This window comes from Dama dama, chromosome 29 (genome assembly GCF_033118175.1).
Source record: "Dama dama isolate Ldn47 chromosome 29, ASM3311817v1, whole genome shotgun sequence".
Lineage (NCBI taxonomy): Eukaryota > Metazoa > Chordata > Mammalia > Artiodactyla > Cervidae > Dama > Dama dama.
Window position 1 is genome coordinate 16,121,846 of NC_083709.1, and position 13,513 is coordinate 16,135,358.

Here is a 13,513-nt window from a genome sequence, read left to right on the forward strand (position 1 = left end):
ATTGAGAAAAATGAAACCAGGAAGTGCTTTTAACTAACATAAAAAATTATTTCCAAGATCTTTTACAAATAAAATATTCCTGTTTTAAAAACCCAATTTTTCTACTAATATGTATGAGTTTTAAAAATTTGGAGGAAGAAACCAGTTTTTGTTCAAAATCATTAAATTTCATTGCATAACCTAACCTTAAAATATGGTTTTGTTTTAATTGGCTGTTTACAATAAAGAGTAGTAATCAAAATATAAAAAAGCAACCCCTCCCCCAGACTATTGGTGACCAGAAATTCTGAAAATTATCAGGAATAATTTTTGAAAATTGAAATATTTCAAATAAATTTGAAAACTGAGTGGAATTTGAAAGAATATCAAAGGCTATTTTTTTCAAAAAAGCATGTATATTTACTGAATTGTTGGTTATTATTTAGATAATGACTATTTGTTGATTAAAACAGGAAAAACAGTCCAGGATAATTTTTCACTCTTCGTCCTCGGAAATCCAAAAGCTTAAGCTACAAAGAGATCGGGTGGGGGTTGGGGGAAGGGGTAGGTATAGAGAGAAGGAACATATTAATAATTTTTAAATGTAGGAAAATTTGTTTTTGCAAAGAAACCACAATAGGTAGTAACTTTTCCTCCTTATAACACATATTACCAATATGGTAGCAGTTCCTAAAGTAGTACTTAAGCTATAATAATTAAATTCTTATTTTCTATTAGAATGATTGAGATCCCAAACTGACAACACCAAATATTGGAAAGATGTGGAAATTCAAAACAATACAGTCACTTTGGAAGACAGTTTGACAGTTTCTTACAAAAATAAACATGCTTTTACCATATGCTTCAGCATTCATGCTCCTTGGTATCTACCCAAATAAGTGGAGAACTCATGTCCATACAAAAACCTGCACGTGGACCTGAAGCTTTAGTCATAATTACCAAAACTTGTAAGCAAACAAATTGTCCTTGAGTAGGTGAATGGATAAGTTTACTGTGATATATCCAGACAAAGGAATATTTAATGCTAGATAGAAATGAGGTATGAAAAGACACGGAAGAAACTTAAATATATATTACTAAGTAAGAGCAGCTGATCTGAAAAGGCTACATCATGTGTGTGATTTCAATTATAAGACATTCTGGAAAAAGCAAAACCATGGACAATAAATCAACAATGAAAAAAGAACAGAATATCAACAAAAAATTTGGAAAGAACTTTAAGTTTCCTAAAGGTTTAAATATGCTGTCTTACTACAACGTAAGTACAGCTTAATTTTGACACAAGACTCATAAACATTTAAAAAATTTTATCATAGCCATTTCTCTGCTGATCTTAGCAAGAACATATCTAGAAATTGAATTGATTTCTAAGCTCATCCACAGTATATCTGTTGTCATTTTAGATAATTATATTTATTCTTCTCTTTTGCACTTGCACCCCAAAGGTAAATAATCAAATATGATGACTATGATGTCTGAAGTCTCGAGATTTAAGGCACCTAATGTCAATTTGTATGTACTTCCCTACCTCTTTATGGTGGCATATGGTTAGGCAGCTGTTATTCTTCTCAGGGATGTTGCTAGGGAACGCAGAATCAGGGTGATTTCCCTAGGCTCCAGACTTAAATGGGATCATTTAAATACAGCACTGGATAAAGGGACTCAGAAAGCATCTAGCAGGTAGAAAAGAGGTAAAGCCAGCAGATGGTTCTTAGTATTAAAAAAGAAAAAAAAGTTAATGGGGAGGGTGGAGGTTTGAGGCACATAAACACATGCATTTTCTATCCTTCTACAGATAAAATATTGCAAATTACCCTTGTGGGATGTCTTTTTCCCTTTAAAGCAGTTTTGGATTTGGGCGAAGAATGCAGCATGATAAATCACTTCAGAAGAATCAATATCATAAATTTCTCCTTTGGAGAAAGGCAAGGGTGTCCACAGTTGTTCCATCCTACTCCCAGTCTTCCTTAGGGTAACAGGTGTGTGGCATGTGGATGGAACTGTCAGAAAAGTGATTAAACTCAAAAAGACATGAGATCCATTGCAGAAGTTGTGAAGCAAATCACAGAGGGAGCATGGTGTTGAGGACTCTGACGCTGAGCAGACACTTGAATTCAAGTCCTGACTCCACTGGTCAGCACTTACAGGACTCTGGGGAATTTACTTCCCCTGTGGCTCAGATGGTAAAGAGCCTGCCCACAATGCAGGAGACTTGGGTTTGATCCCTGGGTTGGGAAGATCCCCTGGAGAAGGAAATGGCAACCCACTCCACTCCAACCCACTCCAGAAGGAAATCCCATGGGTTCGCAAAGAGTCAGACATGACTGAGTGACTAACACACACATAGTCTAAGCTCTGGTTTTGTCACATTTAAGGTGATAATTTGCATATAATATAATAGTAATACACACAGTTCAAAGGGCTTGAGTATTAAATATTACATATAGAGTTCACTTCACAGATAATAATAAAATGTTAGCTCGTTTGTTTTGACAAAACCATATTTTTTGCAGAGCGAAAATGATGAGCCCTTTAGTAATAAGTAGCTCTCTATATAATAAACAATAATAAATAGCTCCCTGATAGCTCAGTTGGTAAAGAATCTACCTGCAATGCAGGAGACCCTGGTTCAATTCCTGGGTCAGTAAGATCTGCTGGAGAAGGGACAGGCTACCCACTCCAGTATTCTTGGACTTCCTTGTGGCTCAGCTGGTAAAGAACCCGCCTACAATGTGGGAGACCTGAGACTTGGGTTCGATCCCTGGGTTGGGAAGATCCCCTGGAGAAGTGGTTACCCACTCCAGTATTTTGGCCTGGAGAATTCCACGGACCGCATAGTCCATGGGATCACAGAGTCGGATACTACTGAACAACTTTCACTTTAGTAATAAAACTTATAGAATGATACTCCAATTATCACATAAGGAAGAATCCATGAGTGAGTCTGCACTGATGATTAATAAACACATAAAGAAGAAAGGAAAGCTATTCCTTTTAGTAAAATTCTGAATAATAAGGAGTTAGAAAAATTATCATTTTACAATCATCATAGAAAAAATAATTCAGGCAAGTATTATCAATGAGTGCTGAATCTGGAGTTTGATAAAGAATGGAAAGTTTACAGAGTCTCAAAGTAACTCCCCCTATACATTACTCATTAATTGCAAAAAGAAATTAAGAAATCAGATAGTATTTAACCAAGTGTTCAAACTTAAATTTTATCTATAAGAGACAAATGGACATACGTGCCTCTGAACATATGTGCCTCTGGACCCTGAGAAGGACATAACAGTTAGACAGTATTTTGGCCAAAATGTATAACCTTTATCTAATCATGAGGAATATCAGAGAAACCTGAGTCTACAATCTTTTTTGTTTCCCTTCAAAATTGCCAATGCCATGAAGCTAAAGAAAGGAATCATTCCAGATTAAAGGAGACTGAAAAACATGACATCTAAATGCAATGTGTGGACTGGATCATATACTGAAAAAAGAAGTGCTATAAAGGACATTATTGGACTAACTAAAAAACTAGATACACAGCCTAAGATTGGGTAAAAATACTTACATCAATGTTAACTTTAATGAATTTGATAACTGTGCAGTGACTTTGCCAGAATATTGGGTTGGCCAAAAAGTTCATAACGTTAGATGTTAAAGAAAAACCCAAATGAACTTTTTAATATATTCTTGTTCTTAGGAAAAATACTGAATTGTTAAGGCATAATGTATACAACCTAGTCTCAAATGGTTCAGAAAAACAGTAATGTCAATCTCCACACAGAGAGAATGTTAAAGTATGTTGCAAAATGTTTAAAATTTGTGAATCTGGGTAATAGATGAAAAGTGTTAGTCTTGCAGTCCTGTCTGACTCTTTGTGACCCCAAGGTCTGTAGCCCGCCATGCTCCTCTGTTCATGGAATTCTCCAGGCAAGAATACGGGAATGGGTTGCCATTCCTTCTCCAGGTGACCTTTCCGACCCAGGGATCGAACTCAGGTCACCTGCATTGCAGGCAGGTTCTTTACTGTCTGAGCTGCCAGGATAAAAGGTATGCACCAATTATTTTTATTAATCTCAGAAATCTTCTGATTGAGGAATCCAAGCATGTGAAACTGGAAAATAAGTGAGTTTGATGTGCACTAAGTTTAAGAAGTACTGTTCTTTGAGCTTAGTGTCATACAGACTGAAAACCATCACTAAGGAGATAAAGTTCAGCATCAAGGTTTAAGGGTAGTAAGTGACCCTTGTCAAGGCAAACATCAAAACAGTAAGAATTATTTTTGCCATTTGTGATAAAATTTTTTATTTAACGGACGAAGAAATGTTTCTTAAAGAAAGTAGAGGGAGAAACCCTTTAATTTTGTGTGTGCAGATTTAAGGCTTGGGATTACTGGCTGCATTCCCTCCTTTTGTGTATAATATTATGTACACAATACTTTAAATATATTTAATAACAAATATTAAACAATAATATTGTTTTTGTACTATAAACCACAATTTATTTAATACTCTGTGCCAAGTACTGTGGAAGTTTTAATTACATTATGCCATTTTTGTCCTCAAAACAACCTTAACAGGTAGATATTAGATATTATTCTACCTATTTTATAGTTGAGGAAATACTGACTCAGAGAGGTTAAGCAACTTTGCCCAAAATCTCAGAGCTGACAAGTGGAAAACTAAAGATTCAAATTCAGGTCTGAGTCCAAAGTTTTTATTCCTAATCACTGAGCCCTATGCACAGAACTGGCAAAGACAATTTACCATCTGTTTCTTCATCACTAACTCTCATCCCTTTTACCTCTGCAGCTGCTTATTACCTCCACCGTTGCTTCCAGCTGCAGTTTCTCTTTCAAGCTACTATTCTTATGGAAAGCACATAGGCTTTGATGTGAAAAAATATCTATTTCAAACTCCTACACAGAATCTGATTAGACTATAGTTTACTTTCCTCATCAGGAAAACAGTGAATAACTCTTACTCCAAAGAACTTAGAGGGGTTAAGAGAACCTAACACACAAGTAATTTACCATCACAGGTAGTTCTGTAGTCACCATTCAACCCCTTTTAAAAGATAACTCTTATTTTGGTTCTTCCATTTCAGAGTATACCTGATTATTCTGGACATAATGATCTGAACAGTTACAATCCTGGTTTTAAATTTCATTAACTTAGGATCTGTGAATTTGGAGATGCCATTTACTTTTGCTAGGAGAAAGAAAAATAACATCTAGTAAATATATAAAGTTAGAAGAAACTAACTTTGCTTAGATTGACACAGTTTGGCAAATAAAGTCAAGTATCCAGTCATCAGTCAGTGATAACAGACCATTTTGGCAGTTCAGTATCAGTACTATCATCATCTTTAATCACTACAGATATATTTCTAGAAATGGTAACTTTATGACTTCATGGGAGGATTCAATGTATCAAAAGTCCTTTTTGCAGTATCACAAACTAAATTAACAGTAAATTTCTACTATAGATCTTTATGACATTTTCACATCCCTAGGAACCTGAATTATAAAGAACTTTATGTATAGAATGCTAATTTCTTAGAGCTCTGAAATCAATTTACAACTGTTGAGAGCTGTATTTTTAAGCATATTTCTTGATTATAAAATATGAATTACTCAAACATATGTTCCTTAAGACAACAATAATTTTGGAACTCACCTATCATATTGTGCTTTATTACTGTCAGAAATACAAATTAAAATATATATACAGGTAGTCCTTGTACAGGACCATGCTAACCACTGGATAACAGTTCTATGGGACTTTGCACAGCAAGGCCATGGTTCTAAAAAGCACACATTTCAGTTTACATGGTACCATGCAGAATAAGAACTGCCTGTAAGTACTAAGATGGGGGAATGATTCAACACAATAGGCAACAAGGAAAAATCCAGTACCAAACATAGTGCCTTGGACCTACAAAGCACTCAGCAATATTTGTTGACTGAATGAATCTTTAAATGGTAAACAACAAGCAAAACTGAATTACATCAACCTTATCTAAATTTCACATCTTTCAAAAAATCATCAGAATAGATCATAGACTTAAATGCAAAACATAAAAGAATACAGCTTTTAGAAAAACACAGAGAAGGAGATCTTAGGGGTCTACATCTAGGCAAAGAGTTCATCAAAAGTACCATCTATAAAAGTAAAAGTTGGTAAAGTCAACCTCATCGATATTAAAAACTTTTGCTCTTTGAAATGTCCGTATGAAAACAACAAAAGCACAAGCTACAGATGGAGAGAAAATATCTCAAACATAACAGCAAAAAAAAAAAAAAAAATCAAGCAATTCAATTAAAAAAAAACACAAGACATGAACAGATACTTTGCCAAAGAGGATATATAAATGGTACATAATTACATGATAGACATTCAAAATCACTACCCAGAAGGGAAGTGGCTGTAGTTTTAAATGGCAGCACCAGGGATCCCAGTGGTGTTTGAACTGTTCCGTATCTTGACAGTGGTACTGGATATGAGAATCTGCTCAGAATCTCATACATGCACATACACATGTGAGCAAATATAAACTGAAGAATTCTGAATAATATAGGTGAGATATGTTAATTTCAATATCCTGGATATGATGGTATATTATGATTTTGTAATATGTCACACTACCCAGGGAAACTAAGCAAAAAGTACAAGATTATCTCTTGCTATATTTCTCACAACTGCATGTGTATCTACAATTAACTAAAAAAGGTGGGAGGCAGAGTACTGTACACTTAAAACAAGTGAATTTTATAGTATATAAACGATGCCACAATAAAGTTCTTTAAACAACTAGACACTAATAAACACTCTAAAGAGGGTGACCAAGGACATAGCAAGTCTAGTGACATTTGACAAATAGTAACTATTTTAAGGAAATCCAACTAATTATTAAAAATCTATGACCTCTGAATCACCTCTGACTTTGTGGAACACACTATACAGATCAAAAGAAGAGAGAATCAAGGAATACAAATCTTTAAGCATACAAGTTATAATAATGTGTAGACTATTTACTTAGGATATATCAATAATCAAGTAGAGGTATAAATACAAAAGAATTGATGTGGGCCTATTCCTGGGCCTAATAAAGAAACAGCATAAATGCAAGCTACATTAAAAGTGGCTTAATTACTCATTAAAAATCAAAGTAAAGGAAATAATGTGATTTAATTTTGATTGCTGGAGATAATTTTATAATATTAAAATAGTTACAATATAATAATTTTATAATATTTCAAATTTGTGAGAATAATGATCTAATTTGCTTAAAATATTTTTAAAATGTTGAAAAAACCATCAGTTGTTTAATCTCCTAACTACTTATATATCCTTATTTCTATTAAAATAACAGTGACATGATTCATATCAATGTATGACAAAACCCACTGGAAAAAAAAAAAAAAAAAGAATCAAAAAAAAAAAAAATAAAAAAATAAAATAACAGTGACAATAACAACAGTACTTTTTTTTTTACACATTGACCAAATAATTTAGAAGAGCTGGGTTTTTTTTTAATCTAAATATTTAGGCCTTCTGGTTTTTAAAATTAATGTCTAGTTTTATTACGCTGAGACTAGAGAATGTGGCCTATATGAGGTCTGCATGAGAGAACTGTGTAGGTTTTCTTGACACAGCTATTCTGGAGAGTGAATTTAAAGTTGGAGTTCCAATTACACAATATGCTGTGTGACCTTAGATATTTCAAACAAGGTCTGATCTTTGGTTTCCTATAAAATGGAGGAAATCACTCCTATCTGTATTACAGGATTGTTATGAGTCTTAATGGAGATAATATACTGAATATATAAAGGCATCTTTTAATTGTAAAGCAGTGTATATATCCTGACTCATTCCCTTTTCTCTAATGCAAAAATCTGAGAAACTTTTCTGACATATTTTAGATATAATTTTCATTTTTTAATATAAGAGATACAGTGGCAGTCTAAATGTAACTGTTGGAACAGCACAAAGGCACTTCCACTTAGAAAGCAGCATAGATTATATTAATTACCAAAAGCTCTATCAAGTTAATTATTAACATTTATGAGAATAATACTTTTCTGTTATTGTAATATCTTGTTCTCTTTTCAAAAAAGTAGAACTTTTCCACAAAAGAATGCTAAAGATTGCTTTATTAATACCTGCTGGTATATCTAATATAAAATTATCTGTAAAGTATATTAAGCATCTTTAATCAAAACATCCCTATGTAACAAGTTAAACATCAAATAAAGTATTATTCTAAAGGAACACACTGCTCTACTGCTTTCAGTAATTCTATGGCACTAAGGATTTAAATAGCACATGCTGTGGAAACAACTATATGTGATAAAGAATGGTTCATACACCATTTAGATGGATGGATGACACACAGGGGAAGATGGGAAGAACACAAAGGAGTCTGGAGGTCTCAAAAAAGCATTCTGCTTTAAACACTTTCATTTGAAGCAAAGGAGATTCTATGAAGTGTCTTCCTGAGTAAGCAGTGTTAAATCACCAGTCTGTGGTGAGTGACATGAATGAGCTACTTTAAATACTCATTATAAATTATTAGTTTTCAATATTTCTTAAATGTCTAAATAGTTGGATTTACAAATAAGAAATTTCCTATCTCAGATAAAGATCTAAAACTCTGTGTACCAAAAGAGTTATCTTTAACACACATCTAAGACTTAAAGATGAGGAAATTCACTCCTTTATATTGCCTTAGAAATTTTCAATTTTTTTTCCAACTAGGAAGTCACTAGATTTTTAGTTACTTTCTAAGTGTTATCATGTGATTGCATAAGAACATGGGAGATTCTGTGAGAAAATATTTTCCACATTTATAACCAAATTGGCAGCCCCGGCATTTATTTCTCTTTTTCCAAAAGAACAGACCACCAAGGTAGTTTAAAACAGACTGAGGAAAGGGGGAAAAGAGAAAAGGAAAAAAAACCTGATAACCAAGCACACTTCTAACTTTGAAAGGCAACAACTGTGGAGAAATGAAGGAGGGTAAGTCCACAAGGAGGTCCTTCTAAGGAGAAAAGGGAAATAGCAAAGTACTAAGAGGTCACAGGGTACATTAAACACATAAAAAAAAAAAAAAACCCACTCATTAAATTTAAAGATCTGGTCCTGCAAGAGCAGTTTTTGTTAGCAAAAGGCATACCATTTGTAGTTCTTTTAAATTCAAAAAAGATTTACAATATCACTTTGTTTTCTGAAAGTTTTTTTTCCCTGTTCTTTAATTTGATTCTGTAATGAATGTTACCAAATGGTATCTAAACAAGTGTAAAAATTAAGATATGTCACTTAAAATGTAACCAAAAAGCAGGGAATTGGGGGCTTATTCAATTTCACTTATTTTTTCAGCTTCTTTTGCAGAGAGATGTTCCACTGTCTGTTTTAACTTTCAAGTAAAATAAATTTATTGAATTTCTCACCAGCATTATTTTTTAGTTGCACTGATTGTTTAACTGTGCTCTTTATTCAACCCAATTGTATCAGCAGTGGTCATGGCAGCACATTCCCAACCCTCAGGGCACAGCAGACTCCATGCCCACTAACCACAAGGCCACTCTTATCAGAGCTGTGGAATTAAAAAAATAAAACAAAAACTGTCACTGTCACTGACATACTTTTATACAAATAAAGACAAAGTATCAAAATAAAATAAATATATTTTAAATTTTATTTTTGGCCACTGCATGCAGCATGTGGGATCTTTGTTCCCCAACCAGATATCCAACCTGTGACCCCTGCATTGGGTGCATAAAGTCTTAACCACTGCAGGGCCAGGGAAGTCCCTAAAATAAAATAAATACTGACAGCAGCCAATAGAAAAGTCGGAAGTGAGATGAGAAAACATCTAACAGTGAAAACAGACTAACACAAAATACGTGCTTTATTCAGGCTCCTTCAACTTGTTGTGACTACAGGGCATAATACTCAAAGTTTCACTTTCCTCACCTATAAAGAGAGTTTTGAACTTAATGATCTCTAAGTTCCCTTTTAGCTATAAAATTCTGTGATCCTCTAAAGATGAGAAAATCCGAAAAATTAAAACAAAATGAAGAGGTGATAGAGATGGATGTGTGTGTGCCTGTATGTGTGTTTAGCATCTGTCCTTTCTGTCTCTTTCCCCTGTGTTTGTGACTTCTACAAATTACTGCTCAGCATAAGCAAATAGTTCTTCAAGCATGGCTCACTTGCTAAAATCGTGTTCCTTCTTTCAAATAGCTTATGAAATTCTCTGCAACCTGTTCTTGCAGAATACACAAACTGCTGATCACAGACCTAAACCAAACCTGCTGCCTAAACTTGAAACCAAATGTCTTTTCTCATCTCTCCATCATAAAAACATTTGTCCTAAATAGAATATAAACTCATTCAAGTTTTACCATAGAATCTATGTCAATAAATATCAGAAAAACAAAACCATGAGAAAAAAAAATAAGCGGGAAACATAAATTTCTAGAAGCGGATATAATTCACTAAAGTTGTTGTAAAATAATCAATGAAAATGTAACATGAGTTAGACAAATAATTCACAGACTTCATATTAATGATTTTGACATGTTATCATATCAGTAAATGGATTACCCTCAATTTTCAAATCTGAATACAAATGTAGGGGAAAAAATAGACTTGTATATAGCCATTGGTTAAGTAAGTAATGAATGATAAATTTGTAAATTTCAATGACTAACTTCAATGCTCTATGATCAAAGAAAAGATAATTTCTTGGTAATTCATTCCTTTTACACTGTGAAGTAAGGAAAATAACTATTTTTAACCTACTCAAAAGCACAACAAACACAAAAAACATTCCCTAGTAAACTGATCACAGGTATAATAAATTATGAGGCATGGTTTAGCTTACCTAGTTATTACCATAAAATAGTTTTGTGAATGAAGCATTTCAACTGTATTATTTTTGCAAGCACCTGTTTAAAATTTGGCAGATATCTAAGGGCCTAAAAGTACATTAGTTAATTGGCTATATCCTAGTATAAATGAAGTATATTAACCTGATAGTGAGCACCATTTTATTTTTATTTTTCCATTTATTTTTATTAGTTGGAGGCTAATTACTTTACAATATTGTAGTGGTTTTTGTCATACATTGACATGAATCAGCCCTGGGAGCACCATTTTAAAAGCCAAATCTACAATTTGAAAATTTACACTGGCTAGTGTTAAGCACCTGAAAGTTAAAAGATAAACTTGAACAATACTTTACTAAGGATTGACAACGTCTTTCAAATCTGGAAGAAGCATAGGCAATTTTACAGTGGGTCAAAGCCAAAATAATAAACCCTGAAGCCTATACCTTTCATGTCTAATAAGCTTATTTGGTTCACTGACAAAAACTGTGCTGGTGATGTGCGTCCAGTAGGGCTGAAAGAATGTAACCTGACATCTAATAATGCTTAAAAACAAACACACAAACGCGTTTCTGTTCTCAGACACACCTCTCCTATCCCTATTTGCTCTCATACCAACATAGACTGCCACATTCTTTCTACACTAGAAAGGCTTACCTCTAGCCTTTCCTAATTTCTTTCCACCTTAAAAACTATCTTTGCCCATGTTTATTTTGAAATCATTTCAACCATGAAAAATGGCAATCGGTAAGGAATACACAATCTCCAGTTATGAGGTACTCTGCTCATGTATATCCTTGAAACACAAACCTTTCTCTCACACATGCCATTTCTCAAGCAGTTTTCCAAGAGGAAAAGAAAAAAAGCCTTTCTTTATGTAATCAGTAGGAAAAAAGACCCCCTACTTAACTCCCCCCCACCTCTGAAAAAAACTTTTCAAGAAGGAAAATCCTTGTTTAAGTTGGCCTGTTTCATTACAACCAGGCATTTCTCTTGGATAAAATTTTGCTCAGTTATGCCTATTAACTCCTAAAAGTTATCAGCCAGTGTAACTGTGTTAAGCTGCCTCTAAGATGGCTCCTAAAGACCCTTGCATCCTGAGATTTATGCCCTTGTGTAATCCTTTTCGCAATGACTGAGTTGGATTTATTGACTCACTTCTAACAAAAGAATATGGCAGTTGGCAGTAGTGATGAGAGGCAACTTCTGATACTAGGTTATAAAAGACTAGAGAGAGTTTTGGGCACTCTCTCTCTTAGATTGCTCACTTGAGGGAAAGCCAGGTGCCATATTGTGTACAATACCTCAGACAAACTGTCAAGTTATCTGGATAGAAATTGCAAGCTTCCTACTCAACCTGAAAATAGAATAAAACTTATTTCTCATTCTGATATCTTCTCAATTTTGTAAACCATTTTCTTAGGTGGTAAAAATCCCTCCTATCCCAGAAATATGGTCTCCAACTCCAAACTTTAAAAAAAAAAAAAAAAGGAAAGCTGAAATGGAAAACTAAATTAGCTTCACTTTGCAGTAATAAAGTTCATGATCTATTGATATGGAGGCAAACATCTGGGATCCCTGAATATAAAACCTCAAGTTGTTAGAAGAAGTAGATTCAAAGATTAAATTGCTAAATGTACACAAAACCTAAAGTAAAACCCTTAATTGACTGAGGATTGGATCCATTTGTGATTTCATCCACTTTTAATAATATTTAATTGAGCAGCCACCATATAAGAAACTAGAGCCCAGTCACAGAGAAACAAACGAGACGATAAATTAATAATTTGCCTAGTTTATAGCCAAAGTTTAACTGCTAAAGCAACTAGCAGTCCATCGTGACATGAACTGTATGTTAGTGTTTGCATTCATGTTACTGGAAAGTATGTAAAAAATCGAAAACTGTGCTTATGAACTCTCCCAAAACCCACTCTACTTAAAAGCTACATCTGGGGTAGAAGAGTAACCTCTGCTTTTTCCTGGCTTTATTCAGAGTGAAGTCGGGTCCTACCTGGGGTCCCAAGTTGACCTACACCCCAGTGACCTAGGAACACAAGAACACACCTACTCCCGCCTCCTGACACGGATTCCTTATTTTAATTAGCCAGCAACGCTGTCACTCAAGATGTTTTGCACTGTCATTGGCCCCGAAGTCTTACAGGGTGGCAAGTTTCTGCCAACTGGCAAGTGTCGGTTGTCATTATTTCCGAGAAGAAAAGTAGGGGTGTACAGGGAAGGGACGCAAGAGCTATGAAATATCTCGGGTGACGCCCTTACCTGAGCGACCTGCGATCCCACCGCCGCCGCGACGAATCGGCCTCTGGGCGGGGGCCTCAGCCAAAAAGAAAACGACTCAGCCGGGAACGGGCGCCCAGGCCATGGAGAAGCCGGTTCAAACTTCACTTGTTCACACCGGTGGAGGTGAGGAGGGGGTGAATCCCAGAAACGTACCGGATCCTTCCGAACTCAGAGCCTCAAGCTGCAGCCCCCTCAGCGGCCGAGTTTTGACGTTTCCTATTGTTGCCGGAAGTGACGTCAGAGTTCAGCGGCTTCAGAAAGTATTTTCATCTCCATGGTCTACGATTCGCCACAGGGTCTCGGCTCCTCACTTCCCAGTTC

The 13,513-nt window shown here is 34.8% G+C and overlaps 1 protein-coding gene across 1 annotated transcript in view; it reads right to left on the minus strand.

Annotated features, from left to right (window-relative positions):
• FBXO8 (F-box protein 8) overlaps positions 1-13,411 on the minus strand; it is a 40,643-nt gene extending 27,232 nt beyond the window's left edge. Inside the window, exon 1 of the mRNA XM_061132553.1 lies at positions 13,172-13,411. The gene's annotated coding sequence lies outside the window, so the exon portion shown is untranslated. The remainder of the gene's footprint in view (positions 1-13,171) is intronic.
• Positions 13,412-13,513: the final 102 nt, after the last annotated feature.